The sequence below is a fragment of the Apium graveolens genome, chromosome 5, assembly GCF_009905375.1.
Source record: "Apium graveolens cultivar Ventura chromosome 5, ASM990537v1, whole genome shotgun sequence".
In the NCBI taxonomy this organism is placed as follows: Eukaryota; Viridiplantae; Streptophyta; class Magnoliopsida; order Apiales; family Apiaceae; genus Apium; species Apium graveolens.
In genome coordinates this window covers 73,984,592-73,995,041 of record NC_133651.1, presented here as the reverse complement: position 1 = coordinate 73,995,041, position 10,450 = coordinate 73,984,592, and the positions used below count along the sequence as shown (strand labels likewise).

Sequence of the window (10,450 nt, the reverse complement as noted above, 5' to 3'; positions counted from 1 at the left end):
AATTCTTCAAACATCAGAACTATGGCCTCTGCATTTACCTCCCTTTTCCTAATATTCAACATTCTCTTTTTCAGCCTAACACAAGGCCAGGGTCCAACACCAAGTCCAGCCATGAATTCGGCAACTAGTCCTCCTGCAGCAATGGATTCGGCAACTAGTCCTCCTCCAGCAATGGATTCGGCAACTAGTCCTCCTGCAGCAATGGATTCGGCAACTAGTCCTCCTCCAGCAATGGATTCGGCAACTAGTCCTCCTCCAGCAATGAATTCGGCAACTAGTCCTCCTGCAGCAATGAATTCGGCAACTAGTCCTCCTCCAGGTCTCAATTGCAGTGGTTGCCGTGTAAATCCCATAGGTCTAACATCATGTGGATTTGTTATAAGTGGTGGTGTGCTGCCTCGTTTCGTCCGTCTCTGCTGTAGAGCATTGCAGTCCCTTACAAGAGAAGAAGGTTTTGCTTGTCTTTGCAATCTCATTAATAGAAACGCGATTAATACTGGCAACCTCGATATTAGAGGTGCTGTGGACAGAGCCATAAACGTTTGCAGCAATATTTAGTGACTATATATTGGGGAGAGCTCCCCACTATATGTCTCATAATTAGTCAAAAAGAAATAAGTAATGTCTCGTTGCCACCATGTACTGTTTAACTTATACTACCAGGATACCTAATACATATTGTTGTAATGTTTCTTACACTATGTAATAGTAAAGTAATAAGCAAATGTTAATTTGCAAAGAAATAGGTATGTTCGCATATATTCATATGACCCCTGTATTGAAGATTGTAAGAAGTTGAATCCTCAATTATAATCAAAATCAAGTCATTTTCTGTTTACTGTCCTTGTCTTATAGAGTCGGCATATGCATATGGCATTGTTCTTGATATTCTTTTTAAGAGAAAGAAATATCTTACGAATGTTATACCAGGGACTGCATAATTTTATACAACTATTTAAAAGTGGTAAAATGGCTTTCAGGGATGGATGTTCTGACTCATGCAGATATGATATTACATTGCACTGGGTAACATATTTGTCCAGAAGGCAGAAGTGTTCATTTAAGTTTCATCTGAATGAAGAATGAAAAATAAGCAATATAGCAATGTCCTAATGCTAATGCCTAAAGTACTACATTTATAAATGAGCATACGACATGTTATGTATCTTTCTTCTGCTATTACAACTACAGGTTCAATTAACCCACCGGTGTCTTAGTTGGTTTAGAGTGTAATTTTAGGGACTCATCACCTCAAGTTCACAAGTTGGAACTCTCCGGGAGACATACAAGGAAGTAGATTGTCATGTTCGGTAGGTGCGAATGTAGTCTTTCAGATTAATTGTGGTGCTCCGGACACCGGATTAACAAAAAAAGGAAAAAAAAGTACAGGTTTAATTTTCAGCTTCCTCCCTCTGTAGCTTGCCTCTAGGCTTTCTTCACCGGAATTCGTCATGCTGTCATATATGATCATTTCTTCCGGTCGCTGAAGTAATGGACCTAATAATGAAGTCTCGCCCTCCTTTCTCCATAAAAAAATCGCCGTTTTGATCCTTTGAACCCCTCACACCAAAAAGAATATATGAAGTATTTTTCGTTTCAAATAAAATGCCTTTTTTCATCACCAGTATTTTACAGGAATTTATGTGTATTTTTCTTTACTAACAAATCGGTAAGTCTATTGTCTTCTGATTATCTCTACTAACACAAAAAGAGAAGTAGAAAACTGAGCAGTTATTTTAGCACAAAGCCATTTGAGTTGATTTAATTTCTATTAGAAATATAATTAGTATATTTAATTTTGAGTAATTGGCGGTATATAACTCACTTTTATTTTCATTTTTGTGATTTGAGTCTACATTATTTTCTCTGTCAACTTACAACCCATAAAATTAATTTCGCTTCTATTTGCACCCTACTTTCCATCCAAGATGACCGTTAACTTTAACGGAAGCGGACGGAAGCGGAGGCATTTCAGTAAATTACTAATTAAAATATTAGAAAATAAGAGTAATTGACACATTGTAACCCATTTTTTTGGGCATTTTTTCAGTTCAGGTCTATATTATATTTCCTTGCAAGATGCACCTTTAACTTTCAATTTCGCTTTGGTTTGCACTCCATGAATTCTTTTTAACTTTTATATCAGGGTTAAAATCGAAAATTTCCGGTCTTCAAAAACAAATCGCGGGATCCTTAGATTTATCAGTCCAAACCAACAAATAAATACATGAATCGATTGCAAATATGGCCGAGTAAAACCGAACCGAACCGTACTAATTCGGTTCGGTTCGATCCTCATTTTTCAGAAATTCGTTCTATTTGGTCCGGACCAAATAGACCGAAATAAAATTCGGTTCGGTCCGTTTTTTTTAAAATATTTCGGTCTAGACCCAATAGACCGAATAAACCAAATCATAAATACTATAATTTTATATTATATATTTTACATATATCTTAAAAATTATAATCTTAATTTTTAAATTGTAATTATATTTATACACTTTTAGAACTCTACATATCACCTTACTTTAATTATATTTTAGATTTCACATTTTTTGGTTTGATATTTTTAATACAATTTTATTTTTTTAAAACAATTCGGTCCGTTCGGTCCAAAACCGGACCGAACCGAATTATTTCGGTTTGGTCCGATCCATAATATAATTTTTTGTCCAGTTCGGTCCAATAAAACATGATAATTCGGTTTTTCGGTCTATTCGGTTCGGTCTGGTTTTGGACCGAACCGACCGAGTGCTCAGCCACATTTTTCATAAAATTTGATAAAATTTGATATTACAGATAGCTTTTGCTTGTTATTTATAATCGATTCATGTATTTATTTGTAGGTTTGGACTGAGAAATTGAAGGATTCAAAGTTAAAGATGCAACTACTTGCAAGAAAACATGATATAGACTCGAATTGAAAAAGCGCCTAAAGAAATAGGTTACAAAGTGTCGGTTACTTTTATTTTCTTCTATTTTAATTAGTAATTTACTGAAATGCCCTCGCTTCCGTTAAAGTTAACGATCATCTTCGATGAAAAGTCGTTAGTGGGGTGCAAATAGAAGGAAAATTAATTTTATGGGGTGCATGTTGACAGAGAAAATAATGTAAAATCAAATCGTAAAAATAAAAATAAAAGTGGTTTACAAACCGACGATAACTCTTTAATTTTTGATCAAATAAATATAACACATGCTCAAACATCAACTTCATACAACCCTCTTTCTAACTAACTACTTGCATTGTTTGACAAAACATGCCTTCTTCTTTGACCATCGCAGTGATCGGAGCCGGTGTCGCCGGTCTAGTCGCTGGCCGTGAGCTTAAACGAGTAGGCCACAAAGTCACAATCTTCGAAAAACAAAACCAGCTCGGTGGAACATGGTTTTATGATCCACGAGTTGAATCAGACCCTTTAAGCCTTGACCCTGATAGAGACATCATTCACAACAGTCTTTACGTTTCTCTTCGAGCCAATTTACCCAGGCATGTCATGGGATTTTCTGATTTTTCGTTTAAGAAAGTATATCAAGATTCTAGAGCTTTTCCATCACATGAGGAGGTGCTCAGGTTTTTAAACGACTTTGCGGAGCAGTTTGGAATCATTGAGTTGACTCGGTTTAGTACAGAAGTTGTTAGAGTCGAGTTAAGGGCTAACGAATAGATTGTTGAGTAAAGAAGGAGCGAGTTAACTCGGACGGAAGTTTTCGATGCAGTGGTGGTTTGTAATGGTCATCATACTGAACCCAGGGTGGCTAACTTTCGAGGTACTATGTATAATCTAATTTTTTTAATAAATTTGAATTCCGTGTGAAGTCTGATTAATACAATGCTCTCAAATGTCAAATCTAAACTGAAGCACCTATAATTCTACGGTTTGGTCCGAAAACTTATAAAATTGGACATTTAAAACATATGCGCAAGCAAAACGAAGGGGGGGAAAGTATGTAAAAGCAGAACGGGCAGAAAAACTAATTTGTATGATCAAGTTATAAGAAAAGGAGTGTCATTACTCATTCTCAAATTGGTGGAAATAAAGTTTGAATGTTGAAATAAAAAAACAAGTGAGAAGTATAGATATTGTCTAAGAAGTAGTAGAAATTTCATTTACTAATTCGCAGATTATATTTTTCCTTGCAGTCAAACAAAGCCTGTGATTTCACAAATAAGAAAATGCATGAAACATCTCTCTTTTGAATCCTGTGAGTGTAGTACATATAGACAAACTTGAACAGTCAATATGTTAATAATCCTAACAAGGAATATTTATTTGATCAACCAAGACTACCGTGTTTACGGAACAAAAATGTGCTATCAAACTTTCCGATAAAGGGATTAACTTTCAGATTAAGGAATTCCTAATAACATTAAAAGGTACTTCTGTTGGGATAATCAAAGCAGGCATCGAAAAATGACCAGGAATGCAAATCCATAGCCACAACTACCGTGATCCAGAGCAATTTCGTGAACATTCTGACTTGTAATTTTAAGTTCTTAAACACATAATAATCCTATGAGCATCCATTACTAGTTAGTAGCTTCAAGAATTTGTTAGTCGACTCTACTTACAGATTGTAGTTGTAATTGGAGCTGGACCTAGTGCGATAGATATTTCAAGAGAAATTGCACAAGTAGCCAAACAAGTTCATGTTTCAACAAGACCGTCTTCTTTGTTTACCAAATTGGATGAAAAATCAAAGCAGCGTTCTGAGGTACGTACATGTGTAACCAGAGTGGCAGAGGTAGTTAGTGCTTATGGCATCCCACCGGAAGACCCTGACATTTTTTTCATAACCAGAACCTCTTTCAGTTATGAGGGGCATAACATAGAATATTACAATTTCAGTTTAAGATAGTAATCTTTTGGGTGTTCAAACTTTTGTGCATGTAAAGTCAAAAGTACACAAGATGACTGAAGTACCAAAAAAAGCTTATTAGATTGCTATCTATATGTCATTGTAAAGTATTTTAATTTACATACTTGTCAACAACAAAAAATAATATAACATTTTCTATTACTAACATAAATTGTTTCGCCAAATAGAATAGGATCTAGAGGAGAACCAAGTCAATATGAGAACATGAGCACTCAAACTAAAACGGATGATTGTTAACAGGAAAATATATTTTTTTGATGTGTTTTAAAGTGGCTCTGAGATAAACTTATTTTTCATCTGAAGCAAAGCCTAGAAATGTATATTTTGATATATGTTAGCTGTGCTGTTATGCATTTGTGTGTGTGTGTGCATCACTAATAATAAGTGATATCTTCTGGAAAAATAATGTTTGTTGTTAATTAACAGATCGATTATGTCGATGAAAATGGCAGTGGCTTTTAAGGATGGATCTTTAGTTCGAGCAGATGTAATATTTCACTGCACTGGGTAATATATTGTCCATAAACTAGATCCTTGTTCATCTCTGCGAAATATCTGCAATGCAAAAATGTTATCATGCCAATGTACATTATGAAATTCGATGGCTCGATAGATAATATTATATTCTAACTGTCAAGGCAAATGAGACAGTCTTTTATGCAAATGGGACAGTCCCTTTACAAATGAGGGGACAGTCTCAATTAACTGCAGAAAGTAAATAACAGTAATTAAAATGCAGAATGCTGAAAACTGAAAAGTTAAAACACCAGAAGTTTTCACTTGGTTCGGCCCAATCACCTAGTCTATGACCTACATCCAAGTCCCCATGCCAACTAACATAGAGAATGTATAATATCAATTTTAATAAAAGAACTTACAGTCTTTTCCTTGATTACAAATATAGCACCTGAAAGAAACCATTTCCCAAGCTACCTTACTACCTAACTCACTGCTATTCCTTACCCTTCTAGCTACCTTGCTATACTTTGAAATCAAACTTGCCACAACCCGGCACAAAGTTGATATGAATACACGCAATAGATAACAATGAAATATTACAACTCAAACTAGGCTTCTTGTTTGACTGGATATTCAAAAGATATAAAACAAGAATGGTGTTTCAAATTATAAAGATAGAACATGGAATCATTAGGTGTAATCTGAAAATATGAGATGTGTCTTCTTATTTGATAGAATATTCAAGAGAATGGAATAAGAAGAGTTTTTCAGAGAATAAAGATAAAACGTGGAATAAACACTCTTGTTGAATCTGAAAAACAAGATGTGTATTTATACACACAAATCTAACGGGTTTGATTTTCAAAACAAAGAAGAGATAAGATTGGATAATCTATTTGTTTGAAAATATTTTAATAAGTCTTTGTAAAACAACCTGTTAGTTGGTTGTAAAAGATAAACCTTAGAAATGATAAGATTAGAATAGTTCAAATAGGTTTATCAAGATAGAGTTTGTTTTGGAGATAAACTTGTTTACCCAGTCAAATAGAATTACACCAAACCCTATCACTTACAACAACTAAGTCCCATAATCTGCATTCTCTACGTACATCTTGAATTACGTCATCATCAGAAATCTGCAAATCAACATTCTCCCCCTTTTATGATGATGACAAAGAGAACAATTGCCCCCTATCAAAAACACTTTAAGCTCTGTTCAAGATGTTAGTAACAAGAAAAAAAAACATATGCAGATTATATCGTTATGTAACAGATATAACAATAAGTATAGAACCAAATGAATAACAACTCTTTCTCCCCCTTTTATGATGATAACAAAAAGAACAAAAATGCTCCCCCTATCAAAAACACTTAAAGCCTGTAAAAGAGAGTTAGAACCAACATAATATATTGCAGTTTATAATATATGCAATTATTATGAGAATGAGACAACTAAAGAATGAATGAGACACTAGATCAATATGCATAAAAGAGACAGTCTCAATCATTAAATACTTAAAACATAACAACCCATCCATAAACCAGGATGTCCAGTTGTTATCTAATCAGAATCCAGAATAACGATTAAACACATAAAGCACATCCAGAATCAAAGTTCAAAAACCAACACAACCAACAATCAAAGTTCAAAAACCAACACAACAAACACACCAACAATGAACATAGTCTTAAAAACCCAAAAGAAACATCATCTTAAAACACATAAAATCATAAAAATTTCTCCCCCTTCATCATAAAAGGGGTCTCTAATCAGAATCATCATCAACATTAACTGGAGCTTTGCCCTTGCCTGAACCAGAAGCCTTGTTCTGGGATGAAGGAAACACCGGAGCTGAGCCGTACTCTGAAAATAACTTGTCAAAAGCTTCCTGAGCTGGTGCCTTTCCGTCCCCTTCACGAAGGCAGTCAAAAATCTTTGCCTTGTATTCTTTTCTGGTCATGCCAAAAACTGAAGGTGGAGGAATGGCAAGAAGTGGCAGAGGAGCAGTGATTTCTTCTAAAGTACAATCTCCAATCCAGTCTCGTTTCTTGTGCCAATACATCTTGCTCTTGTCTTGCATGGCTGACAACTGCTGAGATAAAAACTTAGTCTCTGACCCAAGCTTAAAAAACAACTTAACAAACTCCTTTTCCCATGCCTTAGCAGAGGAAACCATCCCTTCTTGCAGAGTCCCAAACTCAAAATCTATGGTCTTAGACAACTTGACATCAGAAGTATGCAATACAGAAAGTTTGGCATTGATATCATCCAAGGAGGAACAAACATACTTCATAAACAACTCAAAAGAAGCATTTAAAATACTAACTTCTGAAGTTAGTGACCCGAGAGTTTTAATGGAAGCAAAATGCTGATTAATTGAAGCTAAAGCAGCAGAATTCTCTTCTAACTTAGCAAACAACGAATTTAGGACAGTATTGGTGTTTTGATCATTTGGGTCTGACGCATAATGGGGGGATTTGGGCAAACCACCAACAGAACGGTGGACATCATCAAAGAACAAATCATTTGATTCAGAAACTACGAGACCATTCGCAGTTAAAACAGACAAGTCAAAAAGAACATTCAATCTTTCTGATTTAGCAGACTCAAAAGGAACACGAAAATACTGAAAAATCTTTGTTAATAAAGAAGGGTATGGAAGATGCATGGATTCATGTTTAGCACAATGATTCATGTTGGAAATAATCAATGAAGCCAAATTACAAGGGGTTTTCTTAACAAACACAGACAGAAGAATAGAATCCTGAAATGTGACTCTATCACGACCTGATTTACGAGGCAAAACATTCGAGTGAAACAATTTAAACAATAATAAGCACATAGGAGTTAAATTAGTTACCAATGGTTTGACAGACACAGAAACAAAGTTGTCACCGGGAATAGCTTTGAGTTGTTCCTCATATTGCAATCCAGGAATCTCGTCAAAGGCCTGATGAGTGGTAAACGGGCAGGGGCCTTGATCGGATACTCCTGTGAGCCTGGCCAACAAATCCGCCTTAAAGCAAACTGGACTTCCTTTTACCGAAGAAAACACAATATTGTCGGCCAAAATTGAAAAATTCGCATAGAACTCCTTCACTAAATCTGGATAGATCACATCAGACGGCGACAACAACCCAACACACCCAACAGCTTCAAACAACGATGATACGCTAATCCTAGAGAGAAGATCAGTATCACACAATCTTTCTTTCAAAATGGACTTGTGCCACGCCTTGGTAGTGCTTTCCTTTGCATGACGTTCGAAAGAATCAGGAGATGCTTCGCTGGATGGTTCGGAAACAACTGCGGCCACACGATGACGCTTCGAACCAGACGGACTAGGGGTCGGGGTTTGGTTAACGGTGGATCTCGAACGGCGAGCCATGGAAGAAAGAAGATTTTAGGGTTAAGAAAGAAAAGGATATGATTTTAAGAGAATGAGAGAGTAAAATGAGAAAAGAAAATGAAAAGATTAAGAAATAGAGTTTAAAAGGAAGTAGAAACTGAAGAGTTAGAGATGGAAGAGGAAGTGAAGAGGTGCAAAACAGAAGTGATGTATTGAATGAATGATACATGCACGAGTTTCAAGGATATGATAAGTCTAATTAAGAGATTTACAAAATCTAATACTATTTACACGCATAAACACACGGACAAATAAAATAATAAAAAAATATGAAACACAAATTCATAAACATGGTACAAGGTATAATTAACACGAAACCTAATTTCAAAAACAAATAATAAATGCTCAACAAATATTTAAGTATTATGACATAATTCACATTTAATCACATAAATTACATAAAATCACTTAATAAATTACAGAGAACACATACCTAATTCATGACGCATTTTACAAAATCTATCTTCAGCTAAGCGCTTAGTGAAGATATTTGCACGCTGATTCTCAGTAGAAATATAAATAAGCTCAATATTACCTTTAGAAACATTATCTCGTAGAAAATGGTGACGAACATCAATATGCTTAGTACGAGAATGCATAACAGGATTTTTTTTTTTGCCATACATAACAGGATTTTTAGAGATATTAATTGCAGAGGTATTATCACAATAAGTAGGAATATTTGAGTAAGAAATACCAAAATCTTGCAATGTTTGTTGCATCCACAAAATTTGAGCACAGCAACTTCCAGCTGCAATATACTCTCCTTCAGCGGTAGAAAGAGCTACCGAAGTTTGCTTTTTGCTATGCCATGCAACTAAACAATCTCCTAAAAATTCACAAGCACCACTTGTGCTTTTTCTATCAACCTGTGACCCTGCATAGTCAACATCTGAAAAACCGATTAAGTCAAAGGAAGAGGAGCTTGGATAAAATAATCCCAAGTCACTCGTACCTTTCAAATATTTAAAAATACGTTTAACGGCATTCAAATGAGATTCTTTAGGTTGAGATTGAAAACGAGCACACAAGCATACACTATACATAATGTCAGGTCGTGAGGTAGTTAAATATAATAATGAACCAATCATACCTCGAAATTTAGTGACATCTACAGGTGTACCTTGTTCATCCTTTGTAAGCTTAACTGAAGTACTTATCGGAGTTGATTTAGGTGAGACATGATCAAATGCAAATCTTTTGAGTAAATCCTTAATGTACTTGCCTTGGTGAATAAATATTCCTGCATTAGACTGATTAATTTGCAAACCTAGAAAGTACTGCAATTCACCCATCAAACTCATATCGAATTCCTTATGCATGCAATCAGAAAACCACTTACACAAAGATTCGTTAGAAGATCCAAATACTATATCATCAACATAAACTTGTACTAAAAGAAAGTTATCACGTTTATGAAAACTAAAGAGAGTTGAATCGAGTGTACCACGAATGAAACCATTGTTCACAAGAAACTGACCGAGACGCTCGTACCAACAACGAGGAGACTGTCTCAATCCATAGACAGACTTCTTGAGCTTGTAAACAAAGTTAGGGTACTTCTCATGAATAAAACATGGAGGCTGCTTCACGTAGACTTCTTCCTTAAGATAGCCATTTAGAAATGCACTTTTGACGTCCATCTGATAAAGCTTGAATTTCTTGTGAGCTGCAAAAGCCATTAAGATTCGAATAGATTC

General features: G+C 35.3%; 1 pseudogene; it reads left to right on the top strand.

Annotated features, from left to right (window-relative positions):
- The first annotated feature begins 3,173 nt into the window (after positions 1–3,173).
- Positions 3,174–5,105, top strand: LOC141661363 (flavin-containing monooxygenase FMO GS-OX5-like; annotated as a pseudogene).
- The last annotated feature ends 5,345 nt before the right edge of the window (positions 5,106–10,450 follow it).